At 37.7% G+C, this 15,752-nt stretch overlaps 1 protein-coding gene across 2 annotated transcripts in view; it reads right to left on the minus strand.

Annotated features, from left to right (window-relative positions):
- The window catches only part of CADM2 (cell adhesion molecule 2), a 954,869-nt gene that overhangs the window by 210,804 nt on the left and 728,313 nt on the right, over positions 1-15,752 (minus strand). The gene's annotated exons all lie outside the window — the stretch shown is intronic.

Here is a 15,752-nt window from a genome sequence, read left to right on the forward strand (position 1 = left end):
ACCAAATCTCTTTTTTAAGGGTTGAAATTTAATAGAGTCAATATTCCTAGATGCTAAACAACAACAAAAATGATTATAAGGTTTTAATTTTCAAATTTATAAAGTTATCATACAGTCATCATAATTTTCCCAATACAATGGGATTTACTTTAACTGTCTTTTAACTCAACCAGGCACCAATGTATTATTTATTTCTGCATTAAGGAAACCGATGATAAGAGTACTAATATTATACTACTGTAAAACAGAAAGAATGTAAAATGATTAGATTTGCTTTGTACAAATACAAATGGTATTCTATTTTAGCATTGAAATGATCATAAATGTTACACAAAGAACCTATTGAACATGCTTTAGAAGTTGGGAGGGGGGTATCTTTGCATTTAGAGACTGCTTTGGGAACAGTATTTCATTTATCAATTTGAGTTATGCTTCTTTTGACAATGGCTCTACAGAAAAGGACACATCAGTTAAATATTTATATATGCACACATCCTTACATATGCATTTGTACATACAAAAGCATAAGTGCATATGATAATGTATACTTGAAATAAAACTGAACCTGAATATCCTTGTGTTATCTATTACTAAGTTAGAATACATTGTAGGGGATGGACTTATCGGCTGCTGAAGCCACACTGACTCTGTTACTTGGCCCTTGCCCCACAGTGTTTAGGCTCCCAGGGCTAACGATGACTATCAGTGCGATCCACAGTGTCTGTGCGTCCTGTCGTAGCTGTCTTAAGTAAGGTGATTTTTCTAGATATTAGGCTTCATAATCCCACAGCAAAATAAAGACAATTTGAACCTTAAACAAAACCACATTTTTTATGTTTGCAGAACTTTTCTCATTTAAAAAATGTAATAAACTATAAACGGAAGAAATCTGTTTGCAAGAGATTTTTAAGTATGTTTCACGAGGATAGGGCTTTTATCACTGGAGATGATAAAGAATAAATAAAGATGATAAAGAATTCATTGCAAAATGAAAACCACTACTTTAGTATGTCATATTGTGTTTTTTGCAGACTATGGTACAACATATAAATGCTTCACAGTATCTTCTTTTTAAACCTCTGATCATAGTTGCTTTCTGTTAATTACTCCTCTCTCATCCTGAGAAATTCCATCATGAATAATGATGCATAAAAATGTTTTCATCTATTTATATTAAATTTTAGAATACCAGTATTCATACAGAAGTCATATTTTCTCTTGTCCAGATAATTTAGGATGCATGCTGAGGTATCTATTACATTTTTTCTTGGACTGCTCCCAGTGAGACATAGAATTTTTAAGTTTGCAGAAAGTAAAAGGCTAGACATATGTGTTTCACTGAAAAACACAGAGTGTAGTCAAAATACAAAACTATCTACACAAGGTGATAGAAAGGTAAACTACAAACCGAAGTATCAAAAGAAGATTCAGCATCGTAAGCCAATTTTCTGCTTTTAATGCCTAGAACTAACATCTTCTCTTTAAAAAGGAAATATCCACAGTATTAAAATTAAACTGTATTTAATACTGTAAACAGTATTACATTAAAATTAATTTAATTTTATATTTAGCATGATTTCTTCATCTGATTTACCTCTGATTTTTTTATTTATTCAAAACAAATTTACACATGTTAATTTGTTCCATAAAATGCATCATTCTAACTCTAATGATCAGACACAACCCAAATTGGTGTGGACTCCAGCCCTCAGGCAACAAAAAGGATGCAGGAATCCATATATGCCAAGCCAATAGCCCCAGATTTTCTAGGTTACGGATGAAATGTCAGATATAAGCAGGTCTTTGAGGAATACTATTACAAAGAAAGCAATGATTCAACTCAATAACTTATAGATAAGTGATTATACAAATGTCCAATCCACCAATAAAAAGTGATTATTGGATATACAGATAACAAAAAAAGGTTTTTCGGTGGCCATTTGTCCTATCTGAAAATATGGACTTAACGGTGCAGGTGTTTCTGTGAGAAGTTAGATGTAGTAAGAGGAGCATTTAGTATTAAGGTTCCTAAACCACAGCAGATAACTAGTCCTGAAAATGCTGGTTCCTCACTCCCCAGTTCTGAGAGCCAGATCTCATTGCTTGTCCCATTTTTTCAATTAAGAGTGATAAAAGAAGCAAACAGCAAAGGACATTCAATTTTTGTTTATATAACAAGGACAGCTGTCATGTATTATATAGACACACTTTTAAAAAAAGATTTATTTATTTTTATTGGAAAGGCAGCTATACAGAGAGGAGGAGAGACAGAGAAGAAGATCTTCCATCTGATGGTTCACTCCCTAAGTGAGTGCAACAGCCGATGCTATGCCGATCTGAAGCCAGGAGCCTCTTCCAGGTTTCCCACATGGGTTCAGGATCCCAAAGCTTTGGGCCATCTTCAACTGCTTCCCAGGCCACAGGAAGGGAGTTGGTGGGTAAGTGGGGCTGTCAGGATTAAAACCAGCACCCATATGACATCCCCGCATGAGCAAGGAGAGGACTTTAATTGCTATACTATTGCACCGGGCCCTGGAGACACAATTGTAAGAAAAATATGTAATACTCTTCCGTCTTTCCTCTCTCAGTACCTTCGTGTTCATCTTGTTTTTCTTTGATTTTGACAATAATGCAGTTTCAATTAACATTGTAATCGCAAGATCAATACAATACCAATCATGATACTCAACAATTCAAAGGCAGAAAAACCTACTCTTCCACAGCCTTATAGACAGGGAAGGAATAATCAGACACTAATCTTACTTTTGCAATTTTACATTCCACATTAAAAAAAATTCACAGAAAACTCGGCAATGAAAAAGCTATGCATGGATTTCAATCGTATTGTTGTACCAAATAAATCTATCTCTTAACTCAATATTACCAATATTTTTGAAGAATAATCACAGGCATTGCTTGTTTTGTTCAAGCTTGATCCAATAAAACTCTCACATCCATTTGCTGAAGTCTCTTTCATGGCTGTATGATAGGTTTCTAAGAAACTTTTACTATTTTGTTTTATTTTTATAGGAAAATGGCCAAGTCACTGTTTTTAAGCTGTTTACCTAAAGTTTTTTGGAAGGATATCCCCTTAGATCAATATATGAACAAACAAAAAAATCAACTGCAAATGCTGAAACCATTATACAAGTGGGGGTCCTATCTGTTACAGAATCTAGTGCTCCCTAAAAATGAATGCTTGTCGGGCCCAGCGCCGTGGCCTAGTGGCTAATGTCCTCACCCTGAACGTGCCGAGATCCCATGTGGGTGCTGGTTCTAATCCCGGCAGCTCCACTTCCCATCCAGATCTGTACTTGTGGCCTGGGAAAACAGTCGAGGATGGCCCAAAGCCTTGGGACCCTGCACCCACGTGTAGGAGGCCTTGAAGAGGTCCCTGGTTCCCGGCTTTGGATTGGCACAGTACTGGCTGTTGCACTCACTTGGGGAGTGAATCATCGGACGGAAGATCTTCCTCTCTGTCTCTCCTCCTCTCTGTATATCTGACTTTGTAACAAAAATAAATAAATCTTAAATAAATAAATAAATAAATGCTTGCCACAGGCAATGAACCAAAAAAAAAAAGTACAGTTTTCATTGAAAGCAAAATAAAATGAAGATGAGTATTGTAGTGAAGAAATCAATATTCAAAAAAAGAAAAAGGAAAGACATAAATTAAGGAAAGAATGTTGGAAGGAGAGAAGAGCAGGAGCTAGAGAAGAAAGGAAGGAACTTGGAGTGAGAGAACAGAAGCACACCTGAGTGAATGAACATTGAAGACTACAACTCAGCATAAGGGAGAGAACTGAACCCTGGTCTGGGGCTGGACCATGATGCACATCGGGATAAATGCTTCTTGAACATTCACTGCCCCTTGTGTTTTGAGTTTTGCTTCATATTCTAAAGTGAATTTGTTTATCCTTGAAGGCCATTTTCCTAAAGAAAAATAATAGGAGCTTAACATAGGCTATCGACCGTTGTGTCTTAGTACTTTGGGATTTCATAATCCACATTGTATTTGTGCTGACCACCTGTGTCGGAGAAATGATATCTGTTCAGAAATATGCACTGTTTTTCTCTGAGAATTAGCTTATGTGTTACCAAATTAGGTTGAAGAAACGTTTATCTCATGAGTCCTCTTGGGCAGAAACACACGCACACACAGAAACACATACTTCCTACATGCATCCATTTCAAAAAAAAAAGAAAAAGAGAGAGAGAGAGAGACTACATGGCTCTCAGCCCTCACAGAACATGTAGGCTTAGGATTTAGGCTCAAGGTTAGAGTTAGGTCTAAGTAGCGTAAAGAAGTAAAGGAAAATATCAGTATTGTATTGTAAAAATTCAAATGAAATATCTGGATAGTATTTTAACAACAACACAAAATTTCAGCTAATACCACAAGAAACTCTTTTTCCGTGTGAATTCCAGTGGCCTTCTCATCTTGCAGTTTCAAAACTGACCTGAGTTGCTTTCTGCTTCATCAATGTTCTGGTTAGCGCTGATCTCTAACCTCAGCTTGACTCTCTCCCCATATTTCCATTTGTCTACAATAGTGTCAGATGTGCACAGATTCTTTTAGTAATACATTTTACACCCCCTCCCCCCAAAAAAAGAAAAGAAAAAATACAATACTATTCAAGCTTGTAAAGGTTTAATGCATCTATATTCTTTTATACCAAAAAAACTTTTTCTTGATTTGTGACATTTGATTCAATGTGGAAAGAGAACCATGATTCTTTCTGATCATTGATAAAATACTCTTATAAATGATCAAAATCACATATTCTGTTCTTTACACATCATCCATCTGGAGAGATGGAATTTGAGAAAAGCCTTACATCACTGTTAGGAAAAATATACTGCTTCAGAAATAATTCCAGTGACATATCACAAATGTCTTGCCTATTATCATTGCTTCTTGAATACTTACCTCTACCAATTTTTTACTTGTCCTTATGTATCTCTCCAAGGCATTTTTCTTAAACTTTCCTGTCAAATGTATCTACAATATTAAAAGCGTGTAATAGGTAATTGCAGATACAAGAATTTTGGTCAAAGGAAAATATTAAATGTTATTTCTTTATTTTTTTAAAGATTTATTTTTTTTATTATTTTTTCATTGGAAAGGCTGATACACAGAGACGAGAGACAGAGAGGAAGATCTTCCGTCCGATGATTCACTCCCCAAGTGAGCCCAATGGCCAATGCTATGCCGATCCCAAGCCAGGAGCCTCTTCCGGGTCTCCCACGCGGGTGCAGGGTCCCAAAGCCTTGGGCCGTCCTCGACTGCTTTCCCAGGCCACAGGCAGGGAGCTGGAAGGGAAGCGGGGCTGCTGGGATAGAACCGGCGCCCATATGGGATCCGGGTGTCCAAGGCGAGGACCTTTAACTGCTTGCGCCACCGCGCCGGGCCCTATTTCTTTATTTTTAAACTGTACATATTTTATTAAAATAATTTGCAGTGGTTTATAAGCAAACTACTTTTCCCCATCTGCAAAGCACACACATACAACAAAAACAAAAACAAAAACACATTCTAGCATTTTCTTTGTCTTCCTGAGTAACATTTTAGTTCACCCACAGATTAATGTGTGAGTGTGTATATATATATACATATAATCAATGCATTGCTAAGGACATTAATTTTTAATCCACATCTCTGAAAGGAGATACAGATTGATTTGTCAATTGACCAATGAGTTTAACAGGTTCAGGATGTGCTGTTATTCTAACATGATAATTATTTAATAATACTGAACCAATGAACTGTAGCCTGTGCTTCATTGAACAGAAAGCTTATGAACTAATTTAGATTGATCAAGTGTATACTTCCAAGGCTCACACAACTTTGTTAGAAGAATTACTCTTTTCTAATTTATGACACTGAGAGAGTAGACTTAATCCATGTGAGGAAAGGGTAGCGGAGTCAAAGGGGGAGACGCTGCAAACTGCATCCATCACAGTGCACATTGTAAATAGCATCTATCACAGGCCATCAAGTCCACGCACTACATCATTAGACTGCTGCATACAAAAGCTTATTATGTCATTTGTCCACCCTTGCAGTACAGAAAATTATCAAAGGATGTGGGAAATCCTGTCTGAATGTAAAAGAATTAAAAACCATTTGCAGGCTTTAAATAAGAGCTTGAAAAAGAATTGGCCCCAATTAAGTAAAAATATAATTCAGAGGGACAGTTCAGATATTACAGAACCATGATTTAATACTTCCTGTTTTCTACTGTCATATGGTCAACTTTATCTGAAGAGGATGCTTGCAACATCTAGAATGACAACCATAAAGAGACCTTCATGTCTCACCCTGTTAAATTAGATTGATTTGGTTACAGTATTAATTGTGCTTTATTACTAGTATTTATAGCATTGTAAAGATAGTTGAAAATTTAACCTCCCTCTCAGCAAAAAAAAAATGGATTTTTGATCTAGAAATGGAAATAAAATCATGAAGTTTTACTTTGTCATCTCCTAAATGAGTGTCCTGATGGTTAGAAAACTAAAGAAGCTGCGCATGGCATCGTGAGTCTTCCACAGTTAGTCCAGGATCTGAGATCCTGGCTAGGTGTCCAGTGGCTTTTTGCTTTCTGTGTTTTGTTTTGTTTTTTGCTTCAATATTGCATAGAAAGATGGGTGGAAATGCTTGTACTATTTATGTATGATTTTAGAGCTAGCAAGCATGTCTTATTTGAACTCTATTTCTCTTTTTTTAAAAAAGATTTATTTGTTTTTTATTACAAAGTCAGATATACAGAGAGGAGGAGAGACAGAGAAGAAGATCTTCTATCCGATGATTCACTCCCTAAGTGAGCACAACAGCCAGTACTGCGTCAATCCGAAGCCAGGAACCAGGAACCTCTTCCTGGTCTCCCACACAGGTGCACATTTCCAAGGCTTTGGGCCGTCCTTGACTGCTTTCCCAAGCCACAAGCAGGGAGCTGGATGGGAAGTGGAGCTGCCAGGATTAGAAGCAGCACCCATATGGAATCTCGGCACATTCAAGGTGAGGACGTTCGCTGCTAGGCCACAGCGCTGGGCCCTGAACTCTATTTCTCAGTGAGCCATGAGCATTGTTATGTTCTAGCATCAAAATTCCAAAGATACTTTGCTTTTGTTTTCACTGAATCTGGACATTTCAACGCCACAGAATACTACAGGTGTATTTTCAGGACAAAATCAGGTTAAAAAAGCAAAGATATAGTATAACATAATTAAAGTTCTCTTGTTAGTAAATGAACAACTGAAATAGCATATTAATACAAAAGTATGTATGGGAATAAACTAAAACTGGGAACTATATTTTCCAATTAAAATAAAAGAACAGACATATTTTATTGGCAGAACAAAATCGGAGAAAACAAAGTAGCATATACTAAAATAATATAAAGAATCTCTTATTAGCAAGTGCATTAATGTATAAAAAACGAAATGGAATTTCCCTAAGAGAATACGTAATATAACCATACGATCTTCATCAATACTCTGATGTCATACAAACTGGTAGGGGAAAGAGGAATATTTACATACATGTAAATAACCTGCAAATTAGTATATATGATTGCAAATTTGTGAATAACCTTAGAATTCCCCATAAGTGACATTTTAATACATAAAATCAAATTCTAATCAAGGAAATTAAATTATTTTTTGATTATTTATTTTCACATAGTTAATTATGTTTATAAGAGTCACAGGCTACAGTAAAGTCGGTGAGACAATCTTTTCCACATGCTTTTTTTTTCCTTCCTGTATCTAGGGGAAGGGAAAGATAAGGAGAGAAACCAAACCTGTCTCCCAAACACCTTTAACCCTCGGATGGAGGACAGTCACCCCAAACCTCCCCAGGGTCCCCAATGTAGGGCATGCTTCAAGGGTCCTGCTAAAGGGGTTTTGATGGTTCAATAACTCTGAACTACTGTCGATCTCACCACTCCAACCACGATGAAATCTCTTCAGAATCCAGTGGTTGGGATAGTACACCTTAGAGTGTCTGGTGGCCCAGATATTCAATGCTGGGTAGCTGTCCTCCATCCTTTGTTATGGTAACAAATGTCCTTTGCAGATTCCAATGCACTGCCATATCCCCCATGTGCAGCTGGATATGTTGTCCACTGCTCTGTCTAAACCACCGAGGTGTAGCTCTGACACATTTACTTCACAGTCAGACCATGGAACCTGCAATTCTCTCCATTGTTGGGCTTCTGAGTCCAGCAATTCAGCTGGGGGAGAAATCTCCAAAAAAACTTCATCTGAAGTGATCCCAGACCTGTCTCTTTTTTTTTTTTTCAGATACATTTATTTTTTATTGGAAAGGTGGATATACAGAGAGGAGGAGAGACAAAGAAAAAGATCTTTCATCCAATGGTTCACTCCTCAACTGAGTGTAACAGCTGGAGCTGAGCCAATCTGAAGCCAGGAGCCAGGAGCTCCTCCCATACAGGTTCAGGGTCCCAAGATTTTGGGCCATCCTCAACTGCTGTCACAGGCCACAAGCAGGACGCTGGATGGGAAATGGGGCTGCTGGGATTAGAACTGGTGAGGCGAGGACTTAAACCACTACTCTATGGTGCTGGGCCCCCAGACCTGATTCTTGTGTGTGCTTGCCAGTACAGGGTCCAGTACATCTGTCACCCCAATCAACTTATGCACATGCTGGTAATTACAATTGCTAGATCAGTTCTATCTCCAGCCCTGTCTTCTACACAAACCAATGGGTGCTGCAGCCCAACCCAATCCAGCCCAATCCACACTCAGCCCTCACGCAAACCAACAGGAGCTACAGCTTAGTCAGAGGGATCTGCTAAAACATCCACCAGTCCCAACACCTGCCATGGTTCCCATGCTTGCCAGTATGTACAGCAGACTGCTCTAGTCTGTTCCACATTCCATTCAGCTCTCATACATGTCATTGTACATTGAAGCCAAGTTCAATACAAGCAGCCTCACTATTAAGCCCATAAACATGCTGGTGGATGCAACTCTCTGTCCAGTCATACCTGACCCACTCCTTGTTCATATGCTGACCAGTCAGAGTAGCAAACCAAGAAGAAGGTGTCCACTACTTCCCCACTTGGCCCACACCCACTCCCAGATTTAGCACTGTCCAGGTGGTTCTACAGTTTACCTTGACAGAATTATCCCCCCATCCCATGCCAGCATCTATCAGCTAATGCTGTGACAAAACCCAATCAACCCACACCCACACTGGCTTACGCATGCATCAGTAGAACAGTCAACCCGGCCTAACTTTCCCCTGATCCAGCTCACATGAAGCCAACACATATTGTAACCCTGCCTGGTCTGCTCTGTCCTCATTCCAACTCTCATGCTCACCAGTGAGAGTGGAGGTCCAACAGAGGGGCCCCATGCAGCCAGCCACCTTACCAGCTTCAACCCCCTCCCAGGGTCTCACATGTGCTGATTTGGTGCTGCAGTCCAGTCTGCCATGGCATCCTTACCCTGGCATTTTCCAGTGGGTGCTGTAGCCTGACCTGTCCTGGCCCACCCCGAGTTCCATCTCATACTGGTAGAGGCTACAGCCTAGACGAGCCTAGCCCACCCCAAGTCCCAGCCCTCGTGTAAACTGGCTTGTGTTGTAGCCCAACCCACCTTGACCCATACTCCATTCTGGTGCTCGGATTCACCAGTGGGTGATTGATATGAACTGTCCCAGCCTGATTTGCCCTGAATTGTGCCAAATATATGCAGATAGGTTTCATTGTTCGTCCTGGTCTGGTCTGCTTCCTATCTTAAATCTTGTGCTCACCTACAGGAGTTGCGTCCTGACAGAGTAGTTTCCCAAGCTTCTCCATCAGAACCTTTCTCGGTGACAGATCTCACACCCATTGGGCCAGCCCTAACTTAGTCTACCTCCTGTCCTAGCAGGAACAGTGGCCTTTCCAGGAATGACCATTCACTCATTCCTATTTTTACTGTTGGGTGTTACAACCCAGCCAAGCCAGGTCCAAATCCAGATACCATTCACATATGGCTCAGCAGGGACAGAGCCCTAGCACAACCCATCCTACACCTATCCTGGTTTTCACGAGCACCAGTTGATGCTGGTGTCTAGCTCAGTCTGGTGCACCTCAGATCCAGTCCACACTTGTATGCCAGAGGACATCAGAGTAACAACTGCAAGGCTGAGAAAATATTGTATACCCATTGAAATGGTGAGTTAGTGAAATCTTAATAAAAATATTCTCCACATCCAAATAGCAAACAAGAAACAAAGGAATCAAAATGTATTAAGAATTTGACATTGGGTTCTCTGCATTTTCTAGTATCCTTTCAAAAGTTCAGCTTCCTAACATGATCAGAATAAAACGTATAACTCAGAAGTGAGGTTTCTAAACCTTTTGTTAAAGGCATGATCTTAAGCTCATACTTTCTGTGATTTTAGCTTATCCATTTGTAATTGGGATATTTACAATATCTGCTTTTGCAGTGTGTTATGAGTATGAAGGATATAGTTAATATAAAAGATATCTGTTGATGCTTTTGTTACACAAATGTACTACATTAGCAGGAAGCTTTAGGGGGAAAGCAAGTTCAGCGGGCTGGATAGGGTCAGAACTGGGGTCATTTATACAGTCCTTTGTGGAGATGATTTAATTCCTGATCCATTCATATATATCTTTTTGAATAAGGAATTAGAAACAACATAAACATTTTACACAGGAAAATATCCTATGTTAAGTCTTTCAAATGTGAATTTTATGTTGGGCTACACATTTTTTAAAATTTCTTCATTATACTGAAGATTTGGAGTTAGAACATAAGCAATGTGATTCCACCTTATATAAATAAAAATTGCTCTTTTTTGTGACATATTAAGTTATAATCATTCTATAGCAAAATCTTTAGCCACCTGTTCCTTATACAGGTTATGCTTATTTATGATGCATTTATAATTAAAGAAATTTTATTTTTCTATCAGTTTGATTCTTATCTCTAGTGGTAGTAATTCTTCATGAATGAATTTTTCTGTGACATTCATTTTAAATTACATGTTGGCATGGAGAAGGATGAAGTATAATTCAATGAACTGCTATTTTCTTTAATAAAAATAGTGCCAATATTTTTTTCAGTATTTTGAAAACGTCCATGGTACAATATTTCAGAAAAATAAAGTGGTAAAATTTGTACAGGCAGTTGGTGTTTAAATTTTAATATGGTGCATTAAAAGAAACTTGCTAATATGATGCTGGCAAACAGCTATGGCTGATGAGATTATTTTATTCACGTTCTTCTTTTCCTCCATTTGTATTATAAATTATGTTATCACATAAAATTCCAATTAGATAGTTACTAACATGGGATACATTCTTGCAAAGTAAGGAATAGAATTCATTGAATACTACAGAACACAAAGTCTGCTGATTTAACAAAGACTGTGGGAACTGCCAAGCAATATTAGTTGAGGATATGGGTAAGGATGACAAAAAACAAATGCAAAACTTTTTGATGGAAAGTTTAGGGATGGAAGCTGATATTCTCCAGGCTGATGTCCAGATTGTGAAGCAACAGACAGAAGTAAGAGAAAAATCTCAACACAATGAGAGGAAAGATCATTTTGTAGCTGCAGATTGGCAACAGATTAGAGAAGAGTGTATAGAGCAGGAAGTCACGAAGAATCATACAGCAGTCAAAATGAGGGAAAGTCACATCACCCATCCACTCAAGCACTGTAGGAGAAGTAAATATGGGGGCTCAGTTGAATGAAGAGATACCTACTCACTCAGAATAAATCCTACACATTTAGAAATGATCCACTAGAAGAGAAATTATTATAGAGCTACATCAGCATATGTGAAAATGATATTATTTCCAGACAAACTTAGCACTGGGGATAACATTTCCAAGTAATTTTAGCATTCTATATCTCTGTAAATGTGTGTAAATATATATGCATTTTATTATATATTATGTGTACATTATATATGTATTATCTCTTATGTTTGTATTTATATATTTATTTATACATATCACCAACAAAGCATGTAGCAGAGAAGTGAAATGATATAAGTTAAATATTACATAAATAGTTACATTGTTGGTGATGATTTACATCATCAGTAGCTGTTGCGCAGTACCAAATATCCATAATTGTGAACACTGCATACTAATAAAATAAAAGGTTCTGCAACTAGATCCAAAGTTACAGCTTTCCCTCTAATCCAACAGCATGGTGCAATGATGCAGTCAGCTCTACATCAGATACCGCACGGAATTTAAGAAATTTTATCTTCAAGAAATTCAAAGTCTCCTTAAGGCACTTTAAAGAATGCCTGTCAGTATGTCCAAGTTGTGTACTGCAGCTCGGCTGTAACGATGGATGTTAGAAACAACCGCATGAATTCCAACTGAAGACATTGCCAAATAAGATATTTTTTATTAATATATAAAATCCTTCTTCTTTACTTAAAATGAATATAAACAGCACTGTGTTGTTAACCGATTAAGCCACCCATTACAATTTGATTCTGAGCTGATCCGCTTCCTATCTAATTCCCTGGTAATACAGTTTGGACTCCTGTCACCCTATGGGAGACTTGGATAGGATTTTAGTTTCCTAAACAGCCTGGATGTGGCTGTTGGGTGTGAACCAGTAGACAGAAGATCTAATTTTTGCTCTTGCTCTCTTTCTGTGTTTCACTTTCTCTTTGTAACTTTTTTTTCAAATAAATAAATGTTTATTTTAATGACTATATCCAAAAGCTTCTACATCAGTAAATCTTATAAGAGGCCATATGTAGCAAAAAAGGAAATACAAGAGTATTACCACATATTAAATTATAGACAAATGATCTCTACACATCAGATTTATGTGGTGTTTGATATTTCCATGCTTATATACTATGTGTATATACACACACCCACACACTGTATGATAAAAATCTAAAAGCATTAGACTGAAAAGAAAATATGAAGGGGAGAAGAAAGGAGGGGAGGGGAGGAGACGAGTGAAAGGGGGAAAGAGAGGGATAGATAAAAAGGCCATACATCCCGAAAACACAGGAAGGAATCTCAAACAGCAGAGGCCTGGAGAGGTAATTCAGATGGCTTGGGAAGAATACAGAATGAACTGAGACTTTTATACAGATGTTGCAATTTGAAATAGAACTAGCAGAGATGGATGACTGTGTTTGTAACATCTTACATTTGTGAGATGACTGTGTAACATCTTATATTTGTGTTGATCTTAGTGCATACTGATTCTTTCAGAAAGAAGATTGGAAGTACGACAAAAGATATGTCATTGAGGTGATAGTGCCACATGGTCAATGGCTTCAACAGGGACTGTAATGTCACTGGTATTAGGGGACAACTATTAAAAGCCACTTCATGGGCCTTGTGTGGTAACCCAGTGGCTAAAGTCCTCGCCTTGCATGCTTTGGGATCCTATATGCACACCATGTCTCAGCTGCTCCACTTCCCATCCAGCTTTGCACTTGCTGCCTGGGAAAGCAGAATAGGACAGCACGAAGCCTTGAGACCTTGCATCCTTGTGGGAGACCCAGAAGAATCTTCTAGCTCCTGGCTTCAGATTGGCTCAGCTCCAGCTGTTGCACCTACTTGGGGAGTGAATGAGTGGATGCATAATATCTTTCTCTTTGTATCTCCTTCTCTATAAATCTAAACTTCCTCTAGAGCTCCAGAAAGACTTGGCTGAAATATTTGTCCAGATTTCAGTGCTTGTAACTGCCTCCTTTCCAGTACTGCTTCTGTTGCCTTTGAATCATGCAGTACTTTTTTGTTGAGGATCTCAGCTAAAATTATCTATTTTTATTGAATCTGTTTGAATAAATAATTGTATTAAAATGCATCCAATGTATTGTATTTTTAAAGAAATATTTGAGAGAAGGGGAGAGAAAGAAAGAGAGATCTCATCTGCTGGAGCATACAGCAAATGTCTCTGCTGGCCAGGCATGTACTGCGAGCAAAGTCCGGCTCCAATCCAGGTCCCTATATCAGTTGTAGGAACCGAACAGCAGAAGCCACCATCACTGCCTTTCAGAGTGTGTATCAGCGTAAAGCTTGTCAAGAATACAGCCTCAGCGCTCTGATGTGTCGCGTGGGCATCTTAACTGGTGTATTTAATATTAGGAAAAAGGCTCCATTACTGGATTACATATATCTAATATGTAAATCTGCTGAAAGTGTCATAACCATTCTCAGATTATTCTCTGTTCTTATAAACTAGGCTGCTGCGTTTTTTCTACTCAGCATTTTTAATCACCAAGTCATGAATTAATATACGTTTCTTGAGAATAGAATTCCTAATTGTAAGAAGCCTAATCTCTATGGAGAAGAGAAAATGTTGCTGACACAATTGACAAGAATGAAACTATGTTTCCAGTGTTTTCTCTATGACATTTTGTTTTTCACCATTGTTTCTTAAAATGTATATGATTAATAATATTTTCTAAGCTTGTCTCCCCCAAAAATATGGTAATGAAATTTTAAGTAGTAGACCTTCAACAACCCATTGATAGAAGATATAAGAAAATAAAATAGCAGCTTTACTGTATACAAGCAGAATAGATACTAATAAACATTTATTTAACACTTATATTTTCTTATGTTATATAAGCAATCTAGGCATAATTTAACTCATACAAAAGGACTGTAAGGGTTACAGATGAATATCACACCCCAATTTAAGCAAAGGTTAGTATTGTAGGCAGGGCAATTGTGGAATCAAGTCTATGAAGATCAAAACTTTTTTTTTTTTCCTTTCAAGGAACTGGTCATTATATTTTTAAGGTAAAACATCATTAATGCCCAAGGGAAATTAGAAAATGACTGTATCCATATTTATGTCCCAAGGTAACGCAGAAGCCACATGAGTGATAATATCTACATGGCTCAGCAAGGCACATATTGAAGAGGTAGCAATGGCCAAGGGTGTTCTGCAAATGTTCCTGCAGGTGGTCCTGATTCACACATCCTCTCCTGCCTCACAGAGATGCTAGCCAAAAGAAATGGCCAAAGGCATTAGCTCTGGTAAGATATAATATTGCTAGCAGAACTTGTGTGCGATATAAATCAACTTTCTGTTTCTTGCGAAGTAGCAAGTCAATGTGGTATAAGAGAAAATGAGATAAAAATCACATTAACAATTTTTAAAAGTTGAAAACCCATTTCTATTTTAGTTTTCCTGAATATTAATATTGTGCCTGCTTTTAAAACAGTAGTTTTGAAACTTTGAATATCATTATTTAGTTGCCTTCCTAAGAAATATATACAAAATAGAAAATTACAGGAGATGCACTTGAATGTATGGTTCCTCCATATATTACTATCAACTTCTCTGAAAAATTCACAAAGGGACTAATGCAACTCCATAGCACAGTATAAAACTTACTACTGTCTCATGTAAATTATGTATAGAGAGGACTTATTTCCTTGTGCTGTTAATTCTGTAGCACATCCTTGAATGAACACTGAGTTCTGAGTGCCTCATGTTCTTTTATAATGAATTATGCAGAAGTTCCACACCAGAACCATGCTAAGGTGCTAAAGTTCATGTTGGTGAGTTGTCAGTGGCTCATACAAGATGCAGTGAACAAATACTTGTTGTTTTTTTTTTTTTTGATACAGAAGTTCAGCATTTTATGTGGAATAAATGTCATGAATGCACAAATGGATATATTGAAAAGGAATGGCTCAGATAAAATGATTATCTAAAAAGGAAAGAAAAGAAATATCCATCTTTCAAGGACACAGCTGGG

This window comes from Ochotona curzoniae, unplaced genomic scaffold (genome assembly GCF_017591425.1).
Source record: "Ochotona curzoniae isolate NIBS_2020 unplaced genomic scaffold, NIBS_Ocur_1.0 contig_3498, whole genome shotgun sequence".
In the NCBI taxonomy this organism is placed as follows: domain Eukaryota; kingdom Metazoa; phylum Chordata; class Mammalia; order Lagomorpha; family Ochotonidae; genus Ochotona; species Ochotona curzoniae.